The sequence below is a fragment of the Neofelis nebulosa genome, chromosome 4 (genome assembly GCF_028018385.1).
Source record: "Neofelis nebulosa isolate mNeoNeb1 chromosome 4, mNeoNeb1.pri, whole genome shotgun sequence".
Taxonomy (NCBI): Eukaryota; Metazoa; Chordata; class Mammalia; order Carnivora; family Felidae; genus Neofelis; species Neofelis nebulosa.
The window spans coordinates 113,236,039-113,261,156 of NC_080785.1; the positions used below are offsets into that span (position 1 = coordinate 113,236,039).

At 54.7% G+C, this 25,118-nt stretch overlaps 1 protein-coding gene across 10 annotated transcripts in view; it reads right to left on the minus strand.

The window, feature by feature from the left end:
- The window catches only part of IQSEC1 (IQ motif and Sec7 domain ArfGEF 1), a 404,132-nt gene that overhangs the window by 46,785 nt on the left and 332,229 nt on the right, over positions 1-25,118 (minus strand). The window lies entirely within an intron of this gene.

Sequence of the window (25,118 nt, forward strand, 5' to 3'; positions counted from 1 at the left end):
GAGGCAACCCCCCCCACCCCCGCATCCCCTGCAACACCGTTTAAGCATCCAACACACTTTACTGATTGATTTTGCTTATTGTCCATCTCCTACATGAGCGTGTCAGCTCGTGAGGACAGAGGTTTGACCCAGTACACGCAGTGATGAACCCCAGTGCCCAGAGTGGGGCCTGGCACACAGTAGGTGGTCAGTGAATATTTACTGACCCCCTCAATGACTCCGGTCACCTTCTCTGCCTCAATCCCACCACATGGATTGAGTCAACCACGGATTTTTGTACTTTTTGTTCTTATTTTTTTAAATAAAAATTAACAAAAGTGACTCTTCTCTCCACACCTACTTGGGTATCAGGCACTGTAACATTTGTTATGGGCTGAATCGTGTCCCCGCCCAGAATTTATATCTTGAAGTCCTAACCCCAGCACTTGAGAATGTGTGTTAAGAGACGGGATCTTCAAAGAGGTAGTTAAGTTACAGTGAGGTCTATTAGGGTCCTAATCCAACACGACTGGTGTCCTTCTAAGAGGAGATTAGGAGTCAGACACGCACAGAGGGATGACCATGTGAGGACACAAGGAGAAGGTGGCCACCAAGGAGAGAGACCTTAATGACACTAACATACAGGACTTCCGGCCTCCCTCCGGAACAGTGAGAAAACAAATGTTACCATTTATTTATAAATACCAGTCTGTGGTGTTATGGCAAGCCTGGAAATGAATAGTGTCATACATATATTTTCTCTAAATCTTTTTTTTTTAATTTTTTAATGTTTTTATTTATTTTTGAGACACACAGAAACAGAGCATGAGCAGGGGAGGGGCAGAGAGAGAAACACACACAGAATCTGAAGCAGGCTCCAGGCTCTGAGCTGCCAGCACAGAGCCCGACGTGGGGCTCGAACTCACAGACTGTGAGATCGTGACCTGAGCTGAAGTTGGATGCTTAACCAACTGAACCACCCAGGTGCCCCATATTTTCTCTAAATCTTAAAACCAGTCTGCAAAGAATTATTAACTCACCGTTTCCAGGTGGGGAAACTGAGGCCCACAGAAGTACGGGTACCTGCCTGTGGTTGCACAGGTAGTGAGTGGGTGAGTCCGGGGGTCAGCACCTAAGTTGGCTGGATTCCAAGCCCGGGCACACCCCTCCACCTCACCACCCCTCATCCCTCTCAACATTCCAAGCACCAGACTGTGGGGACAGAGAGGGAGTGGCTCATCCCAAATTCGTGAACTCAGAAAACAGACATTGGTTCCTTCTGCAGACTACCTTTCAGCATAGGACAAGGAGACAAGGTTGTTTCTCACATGGCTTCCGGTAGCCTCTCTGGTCAAGCCTTGCCATTTCCCTGTCCCTGCAAGACATCAGTCAACCTTTGAAGGCTCTCTGATCCCTGGGTCCAGGGCAGGGGTCTCTCTGGAAGGGGCCCAGCAGAGAGAAGGGAATACAGCACCCCCTCTCAAGCTGCAGTCCTTCCTCAGGGGTTCTGTCTTCAGACCAAAGGGAGCACCCCACATGCAACATCCCTGGGGCCAAATGGTCTTCCCCCGCCCAGCTCTGCTACATTGTCCCCACACATCACAGGGCCTGGCAGGGCTCCCTGCCAGTATAGAAGGTGACTGTTCACGGACTCCTGGGGGTGACAGACTCAGAGTAGGGGCTGAGGGAAACAGCCTGCCCTTTGGTTCCAGTTCTGCCCCGAGCCAGGGATGGGCTGCAAATCCCTGCACTTGCTTTCCAACTTGTAGGTCAAGAATAGTACAGGACTTCCGCTCCACCAACTGGCTCCGGCCTCCGGGGACATGCGGTGGGTGTCCTGTGACAAAGGACATCCCATCCTGCTCCCCAGAGGCTAAAGTGTGGCAAAGGTCCTTCCTTGGGGAAGAGGTCTGGGTACTTTGCCTTGATGTGGCTGTAAATCAGGGAGGGTCATCCTTCACTTCCAGGCCTGTCTCCCCATCCATTATCAACGTGGATGGACTAGACCCTCTTAAGGTGTCAGAGGAATATCACCCTTCAAGACTCCTGACGTCACAGTTACCCAACGGCTGTTTCCTCTGGGCCCCATTTGTGTACACTGGGTGGGGGAGAAGGGTGGGGTCTAACAAAAGTTAAAATTCCCCTATTCTATTGACATAGCTTTGAACAGTGCCTCACAATAAATACTCAGTGCCTTGATCAATAGTTGCATGGAAGAGAGAAGGAATCCCCCTATTAGACTCGTAGGTGGTCGATCCCCAGCTTACAGGCGAGCAAGCCTGTCCACGGACAGATGAGCCAGAGCGCCTGCCTTTGCTCTGGCCCCCACACGCCTCCTTGCCTTGCCTTTTTCGTGCAGCCTCCGAGCGCCTTGCAAGGAAGTATTTCTACACATACATCCCCCTACTGGAAATGCTTCATTCGGGGGCAGTCTGTTTTTCCGAGCAAGAGGCTGACAGGAGACAAAATCTCATCCTCGAGGACAAGCAGCTGGGGCCCTGCTCATAAGGTTTTAAAAGAGTCTCACAACCCCGGGTTTCCAGAAACATGGGGAGACCGAAGGGGCGGGCTCTCTGCAGGTCCCCAGAGCAGGAAGCCCTTCTGTGCCTCACAGTGGCTCCGTCAGGGAGGGGTGGGCCTTGACACGCCCCAGGATAAGGCAGTGGCCACCTCTCGTGTCTGCGGGGGATTCAACCCTTTCCCTGGGCCTTGCTCACCGGGCCTCAAAGCAACGGTGAACAGGCAAAGGGGCATTCTTACTGGCAGCAGTGGCGATGAGTCTGTGAATGTGAGAGGCTGTCTTCATTCCCCGGTTGGCTGTGGTTTGGGGCAGAAGGGGCCGAGGAAAGAGAAGCAGGCGACAAGCCTCTGGACTCAAGGGCCGTATGTGGCTCAGTAGCCGGGGAAGGGCCTGGCTGCCTCGAAGGCTGGGGGCAGGGGCAGGATGTCTGTGGGTGGTGACCTGACAGGGATGCGGCACTTCCTGGGGCTATGCCAGCCCAGGATCCTTGCTCTGGGCATTACCTGGCTCCCAACTGTCTTAAGGCAGCAGGTTCCAGAACATGCTCAGGAGAGAGGGCCAAGCCTCCCCTCACAGCCAAGGGAAGGGGTCTGACGGTCACTCGCAGCCTTTCTCTTCACCATGAGGCAGCTGCAGCCTCCCCCCATCAGCCCTACCTTCCGTACACACCCAGGCTCTGCTCCCTTCTCAGCAGATGGTCCAGGCCACCATCACTGCTCCCTGGATTATCACAACAGCCTCCTCGGTGGTCCCCCTGCCTCTCTTCTCCCCATGGCTGCCACAGTGACTCTGATAAAACATAAGATCAAGTGCTTCCCTTGATCCCCATTACACTTAGAAGACGCTGTCCTTGCAATGTCCTTGAAGGCCTGACCTCAGCTGCTCTCATCTTAGCTCCTCTCCTTGCTCATTCTGACTTCCTGATTCACGGACTTCCTCTCTGCTCAAAGGGGTCAGGCATCCTCCTGCCTCAGGGCCTTTGCACTGGCTGTTCTCTCTACCTGGAACACTCTCCCCCAGATCTCTGCTAGCACCAGATTTAAAAATCATAGCTCTCTCTCCACTCCCACCCCCAGATTACTGGTCCCTTTCTTCTCTTTTGTTTTTTCCTTTGGTGACAATCATTACTTCAAAACACACTGCATTTATCTAGTTATAATGCATTTATCTAGTTTTTTGGTTTGTCGTCTGTCTCGGACATCAGTGTATAAGCTGTAAGAGAGTGGGGGCAATTTGTCTGTTTTGCTTGCTGATGTTCCCCAAATGCCAACCCGCGTGCCCAGGTAACAGTGCTCAGTAAATACTTGCCAAAGGAGAGAAGGCATTTCCCCACGCCTGCTGGGAGCCAGGTCCCGGAACATAGTTTCTCACATCATTCCTGCCAGACATCCTGGGTGCCCCAAACCAAACTCATGCTCTTTCTCCACCATCACACAGTGACACGAGTCAGGGTCCTGGGTGTCATCATCACGTCAGGCCCTTCCCCACAGCCAGCCCCCGCCCCCGTCCCATTCAATCTGTCACCCAGTCCTGCTGAATCTACCTGAATGGTATCCTCTCGACTCGTGCAATGTGGCAATGCTTCCACGGCACCAAAATCAAAAACAACCCCAGACCATCCTGGTAAGAAAAGAATTGGCCAGGCCATCCTACCGCAACCAGCATGGCCCCAGCACCGACAAAGTCCTCTGATACATAAGTGAGCACTGCGTGAAAGTACGTATGCAGCGCAACAACCCACCCTGAGCCCGAGGACGATCAGAAGCCACACGCTATTCGACACGAAAAGAGACTCCTTTCTTAATCTGAGCCAAACAGCTGGTGAACAGAAAGGTAACTTTTTTTCAAGTGAAAATACCCCATGGTGACGAGTATGGCCAATAGCCACTCTCAGAACATCTAAGTTGGTATAAGTTTTTCAGAGTACTAGATGGAAACAGCTATCAAATTCCACTTGAACATCCTCTGATGGAACCCGTAAAGCTACTTTACTTATAGCAACGCCCTGAAACTCACGGGCCCCTCAGTTCTGGTTAGTACTCAGCTCTGCCCCCAGTTCCTTCCTGGGGGAGGAGGAGGGTTGTCCAGTGTGAACAGAACAGTCATCCTCTCCCTTCCCACAGCAGGTTGCCCTAGGGACGGAGACCTTTGCTTTATATGACGGCCACGCTTGACATAGCAGGGATTTGGGGGTCAGGGAACCATCAGGCCCAGCCCCTGGCCTCCATCCTCTGCTGCCCCAACCCCCTCTTCCCTCCCCTGCCTCCTACACCAGCAGCCCACCCTGCACACCATTTCTTTGCCACGGTGATTTCTGCACCAGAGCACAACATCTCACCACCCGGGTCAGCTGCCTTTGGGAAGCTTCTGCTACAACCTGCGTCCATCAGCCAGGCCTGAACACCCTGGAGTGGGTCCTCAACTGCACAAGGCATCCGGGATCTCTCCTAGACACCTGGGTCATATGCAAATCAAGGAGTGGGGCTGGCACCTGTTCCAAGTGGCTGACAGTCCCTGGCAGTTTAGAATTTCTGGAACATTCTACGACAGTTAGGAGGCTGCTGCCCAGCACTCTCAGAAGGTGCTCCTGGTCTGGTAATCCCTCTCCTAGAGATTCACGCTAAGGAAATGAGCGAATCTGCAAAGCGGTAAATGCAAGGAATTTCACTGCAGTGTTGTTTCTAATTATAAAAGTTTGGAAATAATCTAAATGCCCGTCAACAAGGGATTGATTTAAATTACTTATATATCCATATAATGGAAACAATGTCAAGCTCTGGGGAAGATTCTGGTTTGATGGCTGTTCTTATGAAAAAAGACAAGGTTTGTCTGGCCGACCATGAGCTTAACACGAGCTGATGCAGTGACACAGCTGGGAAGCCAGTCGCTAACATGAATATAAAGCCAGAAGCAAAAGCAGCCTGGCTGTCCACTACAGGTGTCAGATCACAGCAGAGGACCGCGTCTGGGCACAAACCGCTTGCTTCTCCTCGTTTGTCTGTGGCAGACATTGCTAATTGATCACAGATTCCCTCCTGCAGATCGCCTCATGCCTGACCCCAGCTGGCTCGTGGCAAAACTCTATTTGCCAACCCCAAATTACAGTATGCCAGGAATAAAACTCCAGGTCTAGAAACCACCTCTCACAAAGAGGTGGGACTGGTTGGCAGGAGAAAAGCAGCCAGAGGAGAGGGAAGATGCCTAGCATTAAGCCTCTGACAGGCTGACAAGAGAAGGATGGAACAGATGTTTGCAGACAGAACTACGGCCGAGGTTGTCCTCCCTGAGAAAGTATGTGCTCATGTGGTTAGCGCTGCTTAGGAAGTGATGAGCTCTCTGTCATAGGAGATGTGCAAGCTGCAGGTCAGATACCTGTCAGGGATCTAGCAAAAGGACTCCTCTACCGGCTAGAATCTGCTATGGACTGTCTGAATCTGCACCCTCCACCCCATGCATCCCCGCTGCCCTTCACTTGCATTCCTCTGCCTCTGAGGGGCCACACTCTGGTCCAACTCAAATCCCACTTCCTGCATGAGGCTACCCCCAGCTAGTGAAACCCCCCATTCCCACACTCTGTCATGGTGTAGATTACCTGGAGAAAGAGAGAATGTGAGGGGTGGACCCCACCCCACCGGGAGTCCCATTCCATGAGGGATTGGTCCCTGGAAGTCCTGGCCTCCAGCAAAGACTGGGACCCGAGACGGGCTCCTTTCCGAGACAAAGCTCCACATGGGCACAATGGGGCTCCAGAGGTGAGCTGGCCCAGCACAGCTAGCCAGCTGATAGCTGGAGCTGCACACGGATGTGTCCCTTCTGGCCCCTCTGGCCTAGGGACTCAGAGCCCTGAATCCCGAGACAGTGACCCCAACCTCCTCCTCCCCTTCTCCAGTCTTCCAAGTGTGCCTTCCTCTGCCAGAGGCTGGTATGTATGATATTTATGTGGGGAAATGGCTGGATCGCTACAGAACAGCGTCTAGAGTTTCCGACCGCCCTAGGATGATGAAAAGCACATAAGAACTGAAAACACATTTTGAAAAGTGTAACATCCCTGTGCCTTCCTGCCAAGCGAGGGGGCTGGATGGCCTCCCTGCTGCAGCCTCCGAGCCAGATTTCTGGGTTGGAATTCTGCTTCTACTGCTTACCAGCTGAGTAACCGCGGGCAAGAATACTTCCATGCCTCAGTTTCCTTTGCTGTAAAATGGGGGCAGAGTCCTGACTACACACGCCTGCTATGAGGCTTAACAGAGTCAACACATATGAAGTCCTTAAAAGACTGCTCGCTTCATAAAAGGCATTTTCTTTTTTTTTTTTTTTTTTCAACGTTTTTTATTTATTTTTGGGACAGAGAGAGACAGAGCATGAACGGGGGAGGGGCAGAGAGAGAGGGAGACACAGAATCGGAAACAGGCTCCAGGCTCCGAGCCATCGGCCCAGAGCCCGACGCGGGGCTCGAACTCACGGACCGCGAGATCGTGACCTGGCTGAAGTCGGACGCTTAACCGACTGCGCCACCCAGGCGCCCCTAAAAGGCATTTTCTAAATGCTGTCTCTGGTTATTCTTTGACTGATAGGGCCCAACCTACACATCCCGGCAGCTAGAGGTGGGGGGCAGACAGGCCCAGTGTGTGAGCCAGGGGACCCGCCTCTGCCCGCTACAGGGCCTCTCTCTGTGCAGACAGCCGTCTCCAGCCATGGGCTGGAGTCATTGGTGATGAGGCCCTAGGGAGGGCGGGACAGTCCCAGAAAGGGACCCGGGCTCCGTGGCTCAGACGCCACGTCCTGACTCTAGCTGGGGAGTGAGTCAGGGCCGGGGCGGGAGGGCCCTCAGCCACTCGGGCCACGGATGTCTCTAATTATGGCCTTTGAAGTCACGAATGACTTTTCTCAAGAAAAATGTTAGAGGAGGCTCCGGGCAGAAGCAAGGGGGCATGGGTGAAGACGGGACCCTCTGTTAGCAGGCTGGCTATTCACCCCAACGTAAGGACGCCGATCCTAGGAACAGTTAATGTCTATATAGTTAGCAGTGCTCTAAGCATTAAATGTGACTCAGTCCTCGAAACCACTTTACAGGTATGGAGAGGAGGTTAAGCTCAACCCGAAGGTCATACAGAGAGTGGGTGAACTCAGAACCCACGCAGTCTGGTTTGAGTCTGCACACTTACCCACTGTGTTCACATGACCCCTTAATCACACACACGGGTTTGGGTCATGTAGTGGTAACTCTCCTCTGTAAAGCCTGCTGCATACAGGTGCCGTGTTAAGTGTTTAAACTACATGGCCTGTAACCCAACTACCATCGCGGGGAGCCAGGAGGGAGCCGTGCCTTCCGTATGTGGGCTTGGGGCTTGGTGGAGTTGAGTCACTAGGCCAAAGCTACCCATGTAGGGAAGAGCAGGGCTCGGACTTGACCCCAAGCAGGTGTCTCAGCCACCCAGCTGTCCAGAGGAAAAAGCATGCCATTGACATGCCGAGGTAGAGCTGGGGTCCAGCGCCTGGGGGGCTTGGGGTTGTGCACGGTCACGAGATAAATAAGCCTGGGCTGTGTGTGGCCAGGTCTGGTCACGTAAGATGGCAAAGCCACCCGCTTCAGAGTGGGCTTGGCCCATGCTGGAGGAAGCAGCACTCTAAAGCCTGCCTGTGGTTAAATGTCCATGCCAGGAGCCTCAGCCCAGACTGACTGCTGGCAGTCTGCACGGGCCAGAGCAAAACAGCCTCCTGAAATACATATGCCCCTCGTGCCTCCAGGCCTTGTGGCCTCCCCAGTGCTCTGCTTTCAGGGTTTCTGATTTCCAGAAAGGGAGTCTAGGCCAGGGCAGGAACAACTAATTCCCAGCCCTCACACATTCTGCCGTGGGGCTTCTACAGCTCTTTGCTGCCCAGGCCATATTAACTGAGGTTTATCACTCAGGAGGGGATCGTTTTGCTCTGCTCCAGGTCCTGGGGGAGGGATGCAGATTAACTAGGGCAGGATCCGGGGAGGTGAGGGTGGGAAGGAAAAGGTGGCCATGTCCTCTGAGAAAGAACAGGGAGGGCTCAGCTGCAGAAAGGCAGCCTTGGGACCATCTACAACTCCCAGGTCTCTGCAGGGCCATCCTGGGGCAACGGGAGCAGGCAGGTCACTCGCACCAGAAGTAGGGTGAAGGCAGCCTGGTAGCTCTGGGGATGTAGAGGTTTTTAGCAGTTCAGCTCTTGGGGAAGCGGCTGCCTCAGGAAACAGCGTCCACGTATTTAATCCCATCAAGGAGACTCAGAAAGGATTCATGGCTTGCCCAAGATTGCAGAGTTCAGGAGCAAAGCCTGGACTCAGCTGTGCGACATGCTCCCAGTCTTTCCCACTTGGTGAAAAGTCCCCGGGGCCAGGGAGGCAGCCCCCAAGGGCTGGCCTGGCTGCAAGGAGCAGAGTACAAGGACACAGAGGGGTGGATTTCAAGGGAAGACTGAGAGCATACAGGAACACACAGCTGGTGTGCCCAGCAAGAAAGGGACAGAGAAGACCTCCCCATGGAAACTGGGGAGGCCGTTCTTAAGCAGGCCATCCACAACGTCTTCCCTGGTCAGGGTGGGGAGAGGAGGTGGTGGAAAGGCAGCACCCCCACAGACGCCTAAACCCATGATAAGTGTTCTTGGGAAGACAGGTGTCTGGCTGGTGACCGAAGTGACTTATGAACACCCAGCCAACGTCCCAAAGCTTTATCCCTCCTGGGAGGAGGAGCTGGGGACCACCTAAACCAAGTCCTGGCAATGCTGGGCGTCTCCGCTGGGGGGCAGGGTCAGGATGAACGGGACCCAGAAAGAAAGAGCCTCAGGAGGAGTGGTGAGCAGGACGGGGTGTGCTTCTAGTGTGTACAGCCAGCGGCAATCTGAGGAGGGCCCAGGGGAGGCACTCGTGCAGGCACAGATGTTGAGCCCTGTGCTCCCAGCCTCCAGGCACTGCCACAGCCTGGCATGGAGGGGCCCGGGGAGGCTGATGCCCTTGTAGGAAGGTGTGAAAAGACTTAGGGTGTGAATCCACATGAGGCACGCACGCTCAACATGACTTCTGGCTGGTTAACCAAGAGCAAGGGAGGTGATGAGCTGTCTGGACAGTCCAGCAGAGACCCCAAAAGGGCTTGCTGGGAGTCAGGGGCAGTCAGGAAGGTTCCTGCTTTAACCAGTTCCCAAATCTGCTTTAGTGAGGATATACAGTAGTCACAACATCTAACTGCCCAGCACCGCCCCCCTTCGATGACTGGCGGACCTCTCGAAGACAGGCAGGCAGGCTCACCAGGAGCCCATGCACTCTCCCGGCCCCTGGGCGGAGAGCGACTCCATCCTTTCAGCCACTCAGGCCCAAAATCAGAGCAACTCCTGGCAACTCTCTCTTCCTCACACCCTACTGCCCACCCGCCAGCAGCTGTGGTTGCTCCACCTTCAAAACTGAGGCCGCACCCGACCAGTGGGCCTGCCCCCCTGCCCCCAGCCCGGTGAGCTGCTGTCACCTGTTCCCTGCATTGCTGCCACAGCCTCTCTGATGGGCTCTCCTGGCCTCTTACTACACACCCTTCTACATACAGAAGCTGGGATCCTATTAAAACACAACTCTGACCAGGTCCCTCCTCTGATCCCACCTCATTGGCTCACGGAGGCCAAGTCCTCAGAGGGACCCAGAAGACTGCAAGGCCCAAACATTCTTCCTGCTACCCCTCCTCCATGCCCCCTTGGCCACCCCGCCACAGCCCCCACTGTCCTCCTGTTACTCTACATTCCTGGCACACTCCTACCTCAGGACCTTTGCACATGCCGTTCCCTTTGCCTGGTGTCTCTTTTCTCAGATGTCTTCCTGGTTCACTCCCTCATCTCCTTCAGCTCACCTCATTTAAAAACCATACCCTTCCCCCGCCCCCCCCCCCTTATTCTTCCCTGCTCCATTTCCTTCTATAGCACTGAAACAGCACCATCACACCACTATATGTGAGGATGTGACCCCGAGAGCTGGGGCTTCCCTGCTAGGATGGGGAACTGGACTCTGTTAAAACACAACTTGGTCACTCTGTCGCTTCATTCAGCGAACATGTCCTGAATGCCAGCTAGGTGACAGACCCCTGCCAGGCACTGTGAGCGTGGCCATGAACAGATAGACACAGCCCTGTCCTCGTGGGCACACTGGGGGATGCAATTAGTTAATAATGACGGCTTGTGTTAGGAACAGTAATGGAGGAAGCGTCAGGCACTGTAGGATGGTGAGCAGAGCCCGTGCCCTGGTGCCAGAGGTGGAAAATCTTCCTAGGAGGCATGTGGCATCAGCCAGGACCTGCGGAGGAACGCCACGCGGCAGTGAGGGGTGAAGGCTGAACGGACAGAGGTGGGTATTCACAGCGCACATGAGGGACGGGACGGAGAAGTTCAGTCTGGCATATACAGAGGGCCGGGCAGGACCAGACCTTGCAGGGCCTTGTGAGGCTTGTTAGGGAGTCCGGACTTGAACCCGGGACCAGGGCAAGGCTGAGTGAGCAGGGGAAAGATGGAGAGGGGAGGTGGCAGTGCCTGGGGGACAGCACTGTCTACACCAGGTGGTGAGGAGCTATGTGGGGGGTGGTGAGAAGCTGGGAGACACCTGTGGGAGGAGTGGGAGGAAGGACAGGGGTCCTCAGGGTCCTGAATCCAAGTTGGCGGGGCCAGAGTCACCAAAAGTTGAGGCAGCAGAGAGCAGGGACACGGCAACACAAGGGTGGCACAGGGCGGGGATCGGAAGTCGGGCTGTGGCGGGGTAAAGGGAGGAGCTGGTGCAGAAGCTTTTGAGGATGGTGGCTGAGGAGACAGTGGAGATGGGGTGGCAGCTGAAGGGGGCTGGGGGCTGTAAGGTTGTAAAGCTGGGACAGACCTGGGCCCAGGAGGAGAGGGGGGCCCTGGGAAGGCCCAGGAGGAAAGGGCACTGGGCATGGGCTGGGGCCCTGAGATTTGAGCTGGCAGGGGGGGATGCAGCCAGGTAGGGCCCTTCCTCTGGGGGTCTCCCTGCTCCCTGAGGGGCAGGCAGGGGGGTCAGAGGGCTGCTGAGGGGGCCTGACCCCTCCCACCAGCAGGCAGGGGCTAAGGCAGGGCCAACTTCAGGTCTCAACCAAGAGACCTTGGCCTGAGGTCTCAACCAAGAGAAAATGGGGGGTTCACTCCAAGCCTGTGCCCCACTGCAGGAAGTGGGCCCACAGACCTCTCAGGTGGACCCCGAGCCCACAACAGCTGCTTCTAGAGCAACCCTACATGGGTGCCCAGCTGCCTCTCTGCTGACTGCCCCCTTATCTCAGGGAAGAGAGCCACAACCAAGCCCCGGCCTGCTGACTCCCTACCCTGAGGCCTGCCCTGCCGAGGCCGAGACAAGGTCTGGCCCAGATGTACCTCCCAGGCTATAGCATTATCTCTAATTACCCGGCACCGAGACCTCCAGGAGTAACTTTCTGTATACATATAAAAATATACAGCTCTGAACAATAAGCTTCTCAAAGCAGAGGCTATTTTTAGAGCTATGCTTACTGAACCAGCATCCAGCATTTCCCTGCTTGTCAGCAGCTCCCGGCGGGATGGGCAGGCGCCACAGGGATATGTAGGCAGCGCTTAGGAATGGTGGGGTCTTCTCGGACCTCTCGAGCATAGCAGGAAAGGGGCCGTTTGGCAGGATGCCCAAGCTGGCGGGGGCATGGCGGTGGCAGCCAGCTCTTGCTCCTTGCCCTCTGGTCCTGAGCGCCCTGCACAGCTCTGCAAGGTCTGCCTCCATCCTAATGCGGTGACAACATGAGTGACAGGGAGAATCTCCAACCCCAGCTTTCCTGAGCTTCGATTTCCCACTTGCCTGGGGTGGGGGGACGGCCACCACTTCGAGGCAATGTGATGGAGTCAGGTGAACGGCGCCCTGGCAAGGAGCCCTGCAGACAGCCAATGCCCTGCCTAATTAGAGGGAATTATCCAGGAGGGGCCTCGGCAGCGCCCTTCCTCAGCTGGGGCTTGTTCTCGTCAGTGCACAGCCAGAGGGAAGAAAAAAGTCTGCTGTCCTGTGAAGCCAGCGCATGCAGCCAGGCCCTCACCCTGTCCTGTCAACATGTTTTCCAAGGTCATCTTTCTGGCCCTGGGGAAGTGGTGGCTCCAGTCTCCCAGCCCAGGCCTCACTCCTAAACATAAAGAACATCTGTCTCCAGCCTGCTGGAGATGGGCTGGACTGTCCCAGTCCTCTGCTTGTGAGTCAGTCCCATTAAAATAACCCGGAGGACCAGAACGGGCTTTGGAGATGGGAATTCAGGGTCCTGGAGACAGGGACGGGCGGGAGGGCAGCCCTTGGAACCTGCGATCAGATATCCCTTGAATGTTTATGATCCTGGGGGCTCCCATCGGGATGAGGGTCTTGGCTGTGCATAAACACTGAGCCCGATGCAAGGCCAGGGGAGGCCCCGCATGGTGCATGGGTGCCTGCCCAGGGGGTCCCCTGGAGCTCAGAGCATGGCAAATGTGGGGGGGAAGGGGTCACCCAGGCAGGAGGGAAGGAAAAGGGGTTCTAGATCTACAAGTGCCACCTCCACTGTCTCGGTCATGTCGAGCTCTTGCGTCTCTTCATAGCACACCTCACTATCTTTTTTCATTTGTTCTGTAAGTCTGTCTCTTGCTGTGAGAAAGCTGACTCCAGAAGGGTGGAGGTGTGGCTGCCTGTGCTGCTTCTGTTTCTGGATCAGGCATCCCCAGTGCTGTGAACAGGGCTTAGCACAAGCAGGTGCTCAGTTAGTATTTGTGGATGGATGGATGGATGAGTGATGGATGCTACTGATGACTAAGGAGCCCACACGAACCAGGAAGGCAGCATCACTCATCTGTCCATTCAACAAACACAGAGAGCTCTATGCCAGGTGCACCCTCCCACAACCGCACCTCGTCTGACCTTCTCCCCTGGACCAAGAGCCGCGGGACCAAACCCCTCTCATTTCCTTCTAAGACCCTCGGGCGGCATCCCCTTATCACACTGTCCCCTGGCATTTCAGCTGGGCCCCCTTGTTCACTCCCTGTGAACCTGGGGCAGGGCTCACTCCTCTCTGGTTTGCAAGCAGGGGCACCGAGGCCTGGAGGGGAGCGAGGCTTAGCTGGGTCACTGACACACTGCACAGCCGAGACGGGGCTCACTCCTTCACCCTGCAGCTGGGCCTCCGAAATATTAAACGGCTGCAGAATGTTTCTCCGAGATACAGATATGTGGTCTGCACCCAGAACACTGCTCTCCACGCCCTGAGTCACAGGGGGACAGGGGCCTCATGCGGTCCCACCCCTTGGGGACCCCTGGCTCAGTTCCCCTGGGCCTACCTCTGCCCTGTGCCCATCTCCCACAATCCTGGGAAGGCTGTGAGGCCAGGCTGGCTCTGGCGGGGCCTCAGACAGGAAGCAGAAACAGAGTCTCACTCCACAAGTTGGTGAACGTGCGCTTTTACTTAGGCTGAAAGCCAGCTGGCAGAGGGCAGCCATGAAACTCTGCACGAGGGCAGGCGCCCGGGGCGACGCAAACACCCTGCAGTCAAGTCCAGCCAGGGCCTCTGCTCAGTGAGGGGCCAGTCCTAGTGGCATCGCCATTAGTCCCAGAGCAGTTGGTTTTCAACCTGCCTGGGATCTCACCCTACATCCTGGAGTCCGGAGCATTAAGCTGGGGATAGGCCTAAACCAGGGGGATAATCAGGCTTCAACACCAGTCCTGCAGTCAAGCCCAGGATGGGCAGCCTTTCCACAGAGAGTTTGTGAAAAAGCCCTTTATTCTCCCCAGTGCTATCTGGGCCAGGCCAAGGCAGGGTGAGGCCCATCCAGGACCCTGAGCCTTGCCCCCGGGGCAAAGCTGGGTGGGAGGCCTGATGCCCCCCCTCCCCCATACAGACACTGTAGACCTCACAGAGCTCCCTGAAAGCCAGAGGGTCTCTCTGCTCATGGCTCATGGGGTCTCAACACAGAGCTCCAGGTCAGCAGCCCTGGGCCTAAAGAGTATTTAAAAAAGAAACAAACAAAAAACCCTCCAAAGCTATAATAAATCACCACACTTGACATCTAGAAGGTATTTTTTCTCCTTTAAATGCAAATCCAGGCTTCTGACTTTTCTTGGGGAGAGAAACGGTTGAGGATCTGGCCATACTGGGCCCAGGGTCCTGCCTGATGACAGACAGAGCAGGGGTAGCCACACCCAGATGGGGCATGCTCTTCCTCCGCCCTAGTCCTCACCCCTCCCTGTTGCTCGCCATACTCGGCCTGCTCCTCCCCCATTGGTCACCTTCTTGCCTGCTGCCATGCTCACAGAGGACCCATCTCAAAGAGCAGCAGTCTGATCTGCGGACCCGGGCTCAGCCATTCCCAGGGAACCTGATTTAGAACACCAAGTCCCGAGGGGCAGGATCCAAGACTTCCCACAGCTCTGCACGGCTAGTGGGAACGTCAGGGCCTTCCACTCTGCTGCATCCTGTATTTAACTTTTACAAGACCTTACCAATGTAATGCCACCACACTGGTTCTGATCCAAAACCACGTGGCCATCATAGCCAACAAGCCTCAATTTCCCAGATGCCCTCATTTCTCAGTTCCATATGGTCAAGATATCATTTGAAAAGCCCTCTGATGGGGCACCTGGGTGGCTCAGTTGGTTAAGCGTCTGACTTCAGCTCAGGTCATGATCCCACAGTCCGTGGATTCGAGCCCTGTGTCTGGCTCTGTGCTGACAGCTCGGAGCCTGGAGCCTGCTTCAGATTCTGTGTCTCCCTCTCTCTCTCTGTCCCTCCCCCGTTCATGCTCTGTCTCTCACTGTCTCAAAAATAAATAAACATTAAAAAAAAAGAAAAGAAAAGCCCTGTGATAACCTGGTGTCTATTCTCAAACTGTACTCTCAGGTGGTCTCCTGGGGTTGGAAGCTCAGCTCTGCCCACCCTCGGCCGCCTCCTCTGCCTGTCTCTGTATTTGGAACAATGCCCTCATGGCTCCAGAAGCACCCACAGAGAGTATGGGGAAGATCGGTGAGATCAGACCATGTTGAGACCAGGTTCCCACTTCCGGGCTGAGTGACCTGGGGCAAGTTACCTCACCTCTCTGGGCTTCTGGTTGTCTCATCTTTGCAGTGGGGATCATTCCTGCCCTTCTTGCCCAACAGAAATGTGGGAATCAAGAGGGGACACACTTTGCCAGCTACAAACCCCTGTGTAGGCATGTGGGGCTGTCTCTGCTGTGCTCCCACTGCTGATCAGAGAAGAAGGGCTCAGTAGAGAGTCTTTTGCTGGGATTGTCAAGGCCAAAAAGAGGGATTCAGGATAAGTGTCCTCCAGCCAAGCACCAAACTAAGCACTTCCTGCTTGGGAAACCAGAAATGTCTCTTGTGGATCTGTACAGAGCTTTATACTTTCAGAAGCCCCTTTCCCTGCATCCTTCCCACTGCTTACCTGGTCTCAAGCAATAAAGTTTACAAAACAGCTTCCCTGACTATGATCTCATCTGTGTATGGCATTGCCCTCTTCCTTTTCTATATATGTAGCTATTTTCTATATACTCTGCCAGACCCTCACCCCCAGCTAAGCCAGGGTAGTCCTTGTTGGTTTTGACTTTTTGACTGCATAAAGATGACCAGAGCTTCCAACCCCTGGGGCTCACTTGGAAAGATTTTTCAGAATACACACACACACACACACACACACGCACGCACACACACACACACACACACACAGAGCCAAAAATCTTCTGGCTGAGCCAAATTAAATACAGAGGCCTCTAGTTATTTCCATACGTGCAAAATGGACTCAAATAAAGCAGTTCTCTGTGGCAGGCTCCAGCAGACAGGGCTGGGCCAGGCCCCAGGGACGCCCCGGGAGTGCCGGGCGGGAGGCACAGGCTGGGGAGGCTGGCGCTGGGACAGAGTGTGGGCAGAGAGGAGGAAGATGCCCACTGTGCAGGCCTCGCTGCCTCCGGCCCACCCTGCTGGCCAGGGCCAGGCGTGCGGCCGTCTGGGAGCCTGGGACAGCCTCGGCCCCGGCTCTCCAGTCCCACCCAGACTGGCACCCATACTAAGCTTGCCTACCCTCAACAGCCAGAAAGCACTTTCTAAAATGCAAATCGCTCAAGTCTTTTCGGGCATAAAATCTTTGTCATGGTCCAGGCGTCTCAATGGGGCACTTCCTCTGGCCTCCCACAGGCTCCCAACCCACCTCCCAGCCTGCTGCCCCTCCCGCTGACCCCACCTCACTCCCAGGCTGCAGCTCTGCGGCGCTGTGACTCCCGGCCTGGCCCTGGATGCGCCACCACGGAGGGAGCAGAGCCCACGAGAGCCCACGGGACTGCTCTGCCCAGCTGTGAGCTGACCCCAGGAGGCGGCGCATTTCATGTGTCTGGGTCCACGGTGATGAAAACCCACGTATAAAATGCGTAAATGAGTAAATAAATGAACGGACGACGGCACGAAAGATACTACACTGACAACAACAGATGCTCGCACAGAAATAACTCGTAGCATCCTGTCACAATGTTTTAAAACAGATTTTCATTTTTTAAAGCAGTTTTAGGTTCCCAGAAACACTGAGCAGAAAGTAGAGATATCCCATATTCTCCGTCACCCCCTCCCCCCACCCCACGCATAACCTCCCCCGCTCTCACCTCCCCAGCCCTCTCTGTGCTGCATTTGCTAATCCATGGACCTACACTGACATGAGGTTTTCACCCCAAGTCCACAGTTTACAGGAGGCTTCACTCTTGGTGGCGCGGACAACCGCTACTGGAGACGGATGCAGCGTCATCTCCCCATTTCATGGATGGAGAAACTGACGTGCAGTGGGGCGATGTGACTTAGCACAGCCCACACAACCCCCACGCAGGTGACTGAGGCACCGGGCCAAGCACTTCACGCCCCCCACCTTCCGCATGGTCTTCCCTCTCCCGGGAAAGCCTCCCCCTCACCCGCCGCCCCCCATCTTCCCACGTCTGGGGGAAAGATGGAGTCTCAGGATAGGGAGCACCAACCCCTCAACCTCCTGCACCTGCAGCTTTGGCACACGGCCCTTCCCTGTAGACTGCCTGTCTGGCACCTGGCAGAAAGGGGCTGTGTGACCTTGGGTAAGTGACTTGGCTTCTCTGTGCCTCCGTCTGCTGGCCGTAAAATGTGGGTACTGTCTATCTCACAGGCAAATGATAATGCAGACACAAATCCTCAGCCTGGGGCCTGTCACCCAGAGTGCTCAGGGTAGCTGCTGTTATTATCACGATACGGGATTATTACTCCCCACGGTGCACGGGGGCCATGGGGACTAAGGGAGGGACTCTAAGGCTGTGAGTGTGCAACAACGGGAAGAAGCCTTAAGCACACCCTTTGTTCACAAGTAGGCGCTGGACCGTGTGACCCAACCGCAGCACGTGCACCTGAGGAGAGCGAGGGGTGAGCTGACAGGACATGGCCACTGCTCAGAGCAGAACGGGGGTGGGACTCAGGCCCACGGTTTGTTTTTTTAACTAAACTGGGTTGAGGGCCCACTGGGTGCCAAGCACTGTAAGGTGCAAGGGGTAGTATATGTTCCTAAAAATATATCAGAATATTATTCAAACTAATACAGGAATTGCAACTAAAATTTGCCAAGCACCTGTTATGTGCCAGGCTCCAAAAGCAGCACCATTAGAAGCAGCAGGGTGGAAGAGACCACGTGGTGAGAAGGGAAGGGGACCTGGCAGAGGCCTAGGGAAGCCCGGGACTGACACAGTGTGGTGGGAGGAAGCCGGGAAAGCCTGGTCGCTTAGGCCAGGGAAGAGCGCTCAGAGTGTCCAGAGGCCAAGCAAGGTGAGGGGCCAACCTGTCTCGGGGCAAAGGCAGGTGCCACTGCCCAACTCTGCCAGCAGGCAAGGGGCAAGGAGGGCAGCAGGCAGGGCCTGTGGAGCCACTCAGCAGAGTCCCAGTCCTGCCTGGGGAGCCAAGGCATGACGGCAAGAGCCTTGGGCACTCCTGACCTGATGCGAGCCCAGGAAAGTCCTCGCCTGATGGGGACGCACGAGCCTGGCCTCCCCTAGCCACCTGTAGACACAGCGCCTTTGACACAGACTTCTCTGAATGGGGCAGGCATCGCTTGGTCTTCAAGGCTGGGAAACTGGCCCAGCCTCCAGCTTCCCCAGTTGGGTCAACGCGGCCAAGGGCCATTTAGGGAACTCTACGCTTTGTCCTGGGAACCCACCCCAACAAACTGGACATCTCCGCCTCCACACGACAGGTCCTTGACTAAAACCACCAAAATGTCTGGGATGTGCTTTGAAATAATCTGGGGGCAATGAAATACAATTGTCTGTAGGGGTCATCGTACCATTCTCTCTAGTTCTGTGTATGTTTAAAATATTCCATAAGGAAAAGTTCAAAATAGTGCTAAGAATCTGCTATCCACATCAAGGCCTTCCCCGGGCCATTTCGCCAATTTTTACTAAGTAGGAAAACAAAAACAAAATCCCAGTTCCTGCCCATTTAAGTTATGGCTCTTAGAAAAGTCAGTGGCCCCAAAGAAACAGAGAGGAGTTTGCATGGCTGCACCTCCCCCGCTCCTTCCTCCTCTGGTAACAGCAGAGGAAAGAGCTGCTTCCCCAAGCACTTCCTTTCCAACTGCCCCCCCACCCCCGCACGGGACTAATTGCACTTCGGGGTCCAGTCCAGGGCCTGTACGGGGAAATCACGGCAGGAATAACAACTGTGGTCGATACCAATTAATAAGAACCGTAGGAACGACTGGCATTTAGTGAACACCTACTACAAGTCTGGCACCGTTCTAGCCCCCCCTTTCTTGTCATCTCCGTGGAGAGTCATCCCAGGGAATGTGGAAGACAGTTCTTACACCCAGATGACCTCCTGGGGCCGGCAAACACTGCTGCTGGGGTTCAAGGCCACTTGCCAGGGCTTCCAAGGGTCCTCTGTCAACTCTGCAAAATGGTGCACCTCTGTGCCCATCTGAGTGCCAGGGCCCAGTGGGGTCCTGCCGGTGCCTTCCCTCTCCTCTGCCCACCATTCTAAGGCCCAGACTCCCCCCACCTAGTGATGTCAGGGAGCAGGAAAGATACATTAACCAGAATACCAAATGACCTTCTGCAAAGCTTGGGCATTATTTTCATTTTTGTCCTGGTTTGCTTATCCGTAAAGTGGGAATGCCACCAGCTACATACTAAGGGTCCGGGGAGGTTCAAATAAGGTAAGTATGTAAAATTCAAAGGCCACCCAAATGTCAGATACTATCATTTTTATTCTGTGGCCTGTTCCGGCTCCGGTCTCAAACCTCTGCCAACTCCAGACCCACCAAAAACAGTTGTGGCTTTGCTCAAAGCCAGCTGAACCCTTTCCTTTTCATACCAGCAGGTTCTAGGCACTGTTGTATATGTCACCCACAACCACCTCGCACGATCCCCACTCACAGAGGTGGCCACCTTGCCCTGGCCATTCATTCACAGAGGAGCAGAATTGGGACTCATGTCAACTTTCTCCAGCCCAAATGTTATCTTCTTCCCGCTGCGGCCAGCTGCCTCACTGCCTGGCGGCTGGACCAGGCTGGGGAGGGCAGGACAGCACAGTGAAGGACCCAAGGCCAGGCTCTGGAGCTCTTAGCCGCATTCGGCACCAGGAGCAACCCCAGGTAGACCAGATGCCACACTTGCCCTAAGTACCAGATCTCAGCACAGGCATCCAGTGGAGAACTCTGGAGGCCACCATGCCCCACCTCAGGGGCACGGGGCTGAGGCATCAGCCCAAATGTCCCCACTCCTGAAGTGTCCCCAGGGGGCCTCTCCATCACCCATGGTGTAGACCATTTCCCTGTCCTGTCTAAGAAACCTTCACTCTGAGAGCCAAGCCACCTTATTTTGCAATTTTTCCAACCCATAGGCAAAGTGATTCCCAAAATGCTTTGGTCCTCTACAAGCACATGCACAAGCCTATGGGCCTTCGTCGTCTGTCACCAAGGCTGCGACTGTCTCGCTCGTGAGCAGCACCACGACCCTCGCGTGGCTCCCCTCAACTCGCACCCCTCTTCTTCCTTCTCACTCTTACCTCTGGCTTTGTCTGTGGCCAAAAGGAGAGAAGATGCATTCCTGTCTAACAACACATCTCCCCTGAATGAGTACCATGGTCCAATTTCAGCACAGTTGGACCTGGAAGCCCTGATGTCACAGCTAAAAGCTAGCACCTCTCGGGTGTTAACTGTGTGGCATTTAAGCACTTCGCGTGGATTAATTTGTTTAATCCTCATAGAAACTCCCTTGGTTCCTACTGTCACCTACATTTTACAAATGGGGAAACCAAGGCACAGGAAGCCTGAGGACCACGCCTGAAATCACAGAGAGTGTGCGGAGCAGAAGCGGGGGTTAGGGCTATGGGCGGGCTGGCCACAGAATCTGCTCCCCTAACACTGGGTCAAACGTCCTTCCTCAGCAAATGACCACAAGAGTCACTAAGCCCACCCCTCTTCACAGAGGGGAAACCGAGGCCCAGAAAGGGGATGAGAAGAGGTGACGGGTGCCGGAGCTTCTAGGGAGGCTGAATGCCAACAGCCAGTTAGAGCCAGCTCTGCCCAGGCCTCTGGAGAGAGAGAACCTTCCAAGCTTAGCAAGAATCAGGATGGATAGTAACAACCACAATGATTATAATTAACATTTATTGAGCACTTACTGTATATAATACGATAAGGCACGGTTTTAAGTGTTTCACGTGTACTGACTCATTTAATTCTTGTGCCACCTAGCCTCCCTGCCAGAAAAAGGAAAAGCAAACACCAGTTGCTTCCATCTTTTAAAACAGCCACCAGGGACAAAGTATTCATGGTGGTGGACAGACCTGGACTGGGCTTGGGCAACAGGCGATTTTGGGGAACCTGAATGAGGAGGCTGTCTCCTAGCTGGGGATTCTTCCAAACTTTCCAGTTTATTAACAGTCCTTCTCCTCTCTCGTGGGAGCGAGTTCAGCAGCCCACATGCATGTGTGTCTCCTAATGACGTCAAAGGCCCTGGCCTTGGGTTTCCTCACCATGCAGAAGCTGGTTGTGTTTGCTCTGGTCCTGCAGAGAGTCAGGGGACAGCTGGCTTTTGTCCCCAAGAGCCCGGTCTGTGCTGAGGCTGGCCTGGGGCAAGTGTGCTCCCTTCAGACTGCACAAGTGCTCGGGACCAAAGGGCTCGGTCTCAGATTCCGGTTGGAGCATCTGGGGGAGCAGCTCTTGGGGTCTGAGGGGTCTGGCAAGACACCAGGGGGGCCCAGAGGGTTGTCATCAAACCAGCCTGAGGCTGGGACATTTGGGAACATTTTGGAAATGATGACACCAGGGGATACCAGACACACCTGTTCCATGGCTTGGGAAAGATGCAAAAGACTCCATTGTGACGGTGACATATTTTATTAAAGGTTATTTAATCCCAGAGGAGGCATGGGCTGGCTAATGAAGAACACAGACCCCAAAGCCAGGCGGACTGAGTGCAAATCCCAGCTCTAAGACCTGCCGGCCAGTGACCCTGGGCAAGTCACATAACCTTTCCCCAACTGTTCCCCAAATGGGGACGGAATGCTATTATTATTATTACTACACTGACCTTTGAGCAAAGAGGAAAAAACAAATGTGGTCATAGTTTCCCCGTCCAGACAAACCAGGAGGGACTCTTGCTATGCTTCTGCATCTGGGCCTTCAGTTCAGATTAGACTGTCACCATGTTAGGAAAGCGGCAAACCGAGGAAAGAAAACGGAAAGAATGACCCTCTCCATCAAGAAGCAGGGAAGCCATGGCTACGTTCAAATAAAGCATAAAAGGACATTAAAGTCAGAGCAGCTAGGACCATGCCTTACCCTCAAGGACGGGGGTTGCACAAAAAGCCATGCAGCTCCAGAAGCCACCGAAAAAGAAAACCGCGAGGAGCCACTTTAACTCAGTAGCTCTCCAAAGAGAAGCGGCAGTGATGATGCTGATGTTGACAGCTGTCACTTGTTGGGGCATCTAATAGGTATAAGTCACCTGGCCAAGCTTCATATCCCCTCTGGGGGGCCCCATTTCATGGATGGGAAAATCAAGGCTCAGACAGGGGAGGCAACATCACCGAAGCCACACAGCTGGGAAGAGGCAGAGTTGGTTTTGTGCCACCCCAAGGCCTGTGTTCTGTGACACATTGTTTCAAATCATTACCTGGTTCCTTTACATCTAGCCCAGGGCCTGGCACAAAGCAGGGGCTCAGTAGCTGGTGAGTGAATAAAGGAACACAGGAAAGTGCAACAGTGGGTCTTAATCACCTTCTGAGAACAAAGCACCCCCCAGCGCAGGAGAGCATGCGGGTGCATTTGCTCACAGACACCCGGCTGTGCCTACCACTTGGCCACAGGCATCAGGACGCATAGGCCCAGGGCTTAAAGGGGCACTTGCCCGTCTAGGGGTACAGCCACAGCAGCGAGAGGAGTGGCAGGTCCAGGTGGCACCACGCCATGTTTTCCACCATAATCACCATCTATTGCCTCTCAGCAGCAGCTCAGGCAGGGTGAACGGCCAGATTCTCCAAGGCTGCACCAATTAATTCTTCAAGAGCCTTAATGGCCTTTAAACTCATTATGCTTCGATTCTGAGGACGAATGATAAATCACATTCAACGGCCTTTGAGCATCCTCCCCCACCACACAAACACACACACGCTTCTGGGCCTGGGGGGCCCAGGCCGCCTCTGCGGAGCTCTCCCCTGGGGCCCCTGGCCTGGTGCAAGCCCACTGGGCGGATATTCCACACGTCATCACAATTCAGAGGAAATTTACAAAAGGGGAAGGAAGAGAATCCCACAGGTCACTGGCGGTGGGAAGAGCAGAGTGCTGACTTGGACAGTCGCAGTTGGAGCTGGAGATGTGGGGCCGACTAGCACTGCCAGGGCTGTCGGATGCATCCTCAAGCATCTCTGTGAAGCGGGTATCATCCCCTTCCACGGAGGGGGCCACTGAGGCTCAGAGGGATGTGGCAACTTGCGTAGTGTCACAAAGCTGAGCTGGGATTTCAAACAAAGTCCGTCTGCCTCCCGAAGCCCTCCTCTGCTGATGCCCTGAGCTGCTCTGGACTCACAGATTCTCCTGGCAAACCAAGATATCTCGTTCCACAGAATCTGGTCAGATAGCACCCGCACACACGCACACACACACATATACATCCTGAGCTCCTGGAGCCCAGGGAGCCCTGTTCAGTCCCTTCCAGAAACACCTATTTGCCCAGTCATCACACTGTCTGACCGTGCAGCTGTCAGTCCTGTCCATGTTTTTGAACTGGAGCTGTGTAAATATTAGCACAGCTAGTTCATAGTCCGGCTTCCTTGAGCAAAAGCCTGAAAATCCTGGCAGGGGCTGGCAGGGGCCCTCCAGAGGCCCTCCAGAGGCCCTCCATCAGAACATCTGGGTTCGACTCCAGGATACCCTTGTCATATTCTGGACAAGTCGTTGGATTCCCTATCTTAACAGCCCCTTTAGAAAGGGAGGGTAAGAAAGGGAGGGTAACAGCCCATTTAGAAAGGGCAGCCTGGGCTGCCGCAAGTCTCAAACAGCAAACCATCATGGTGCTGCCATGTGAGGTGCCATGGGCTGTTAGGGTGGCATGGCTGTGCTTAGAAGGGCTGTCTTGGAGCTGTTACAGACTGGGGGTCTCCTGAGGTCTCTGGAGCATGCTGGCTCCTTTCTGGGTTTAGAGAGGGTTTATCTGGAATGGCCAGCTGGAGGGACTCTGGGTGGGGGGGCAAGCCGGTCAGCCCAAGCAGCTACTGGCTAAGCCTCCACAGGCCAGGAGCTGGCCTGATTTGTTTCTCCCACCCCACCCACTTCCTTCAGAACTACATACCAGGCACTCCACAGCAGTGATCCACCTGCTCTGAGGCTGAAGGGTGAACTTCTGGCTGTGTTGGAGTAGGGCTTCTCAATCTCCAGGACACCTGGTCCGTGTTCTGAGACTGGGAGAGCAGGGGTTTATCACCACCCCTGACGACAAAAGGACCAAAGCAGGCTTCCCTGCAGCTAGAAGATTTATATTGGATACAGAGAAGGACTTCCAATAAGAAGGGATGCAGGACTGAGAAATGTACATGAGTGGTGGCCACGGGCATCCCAACTGGAAAGGTGACACTGGAGAGGTCCTAACAGAGGGGCACCAGGGAAACCCTCTCTCAGCTGGGAGTGGAGGAAGAGGTGTAGCCTGCAGAGCATGCCGACTGTGTCCCTGCCAGTCTACTGGTGCCAGGAGGACAAACACTGACTTTTGCTCCCTGCTGTGTCCCCGGTGCCTAGACAGGGAATGCTCACGGAAGGTACTCAATAAACCGCAGAGCCGGGGGTGCTGATGAGAACGAACACACTCAACCTCAGTTTGCTCTCCGGCGATGTGGGGGGTGCCGGAGCCACAAGGACAAGAATGCAAATGCAATACCGGGTGGGACAGCTGCATAAGGCAGCGGCACGTGTGGGATATGAATATCGTGACCCCCATTCTCGGACTGATGCCACCAATTCTAGACAGCTGGCCCTGCAGCTGCAGCTTGCCCAGCCCCCACCCCAGACACAAGAAGCAACGGGTTCTTGGGAACCACACCCCCACAACCACCCATGGAGCCTTCAGGGCCCAGCGTCCCAGGCTCCTGGGGTGAGGAGGGGGCAGA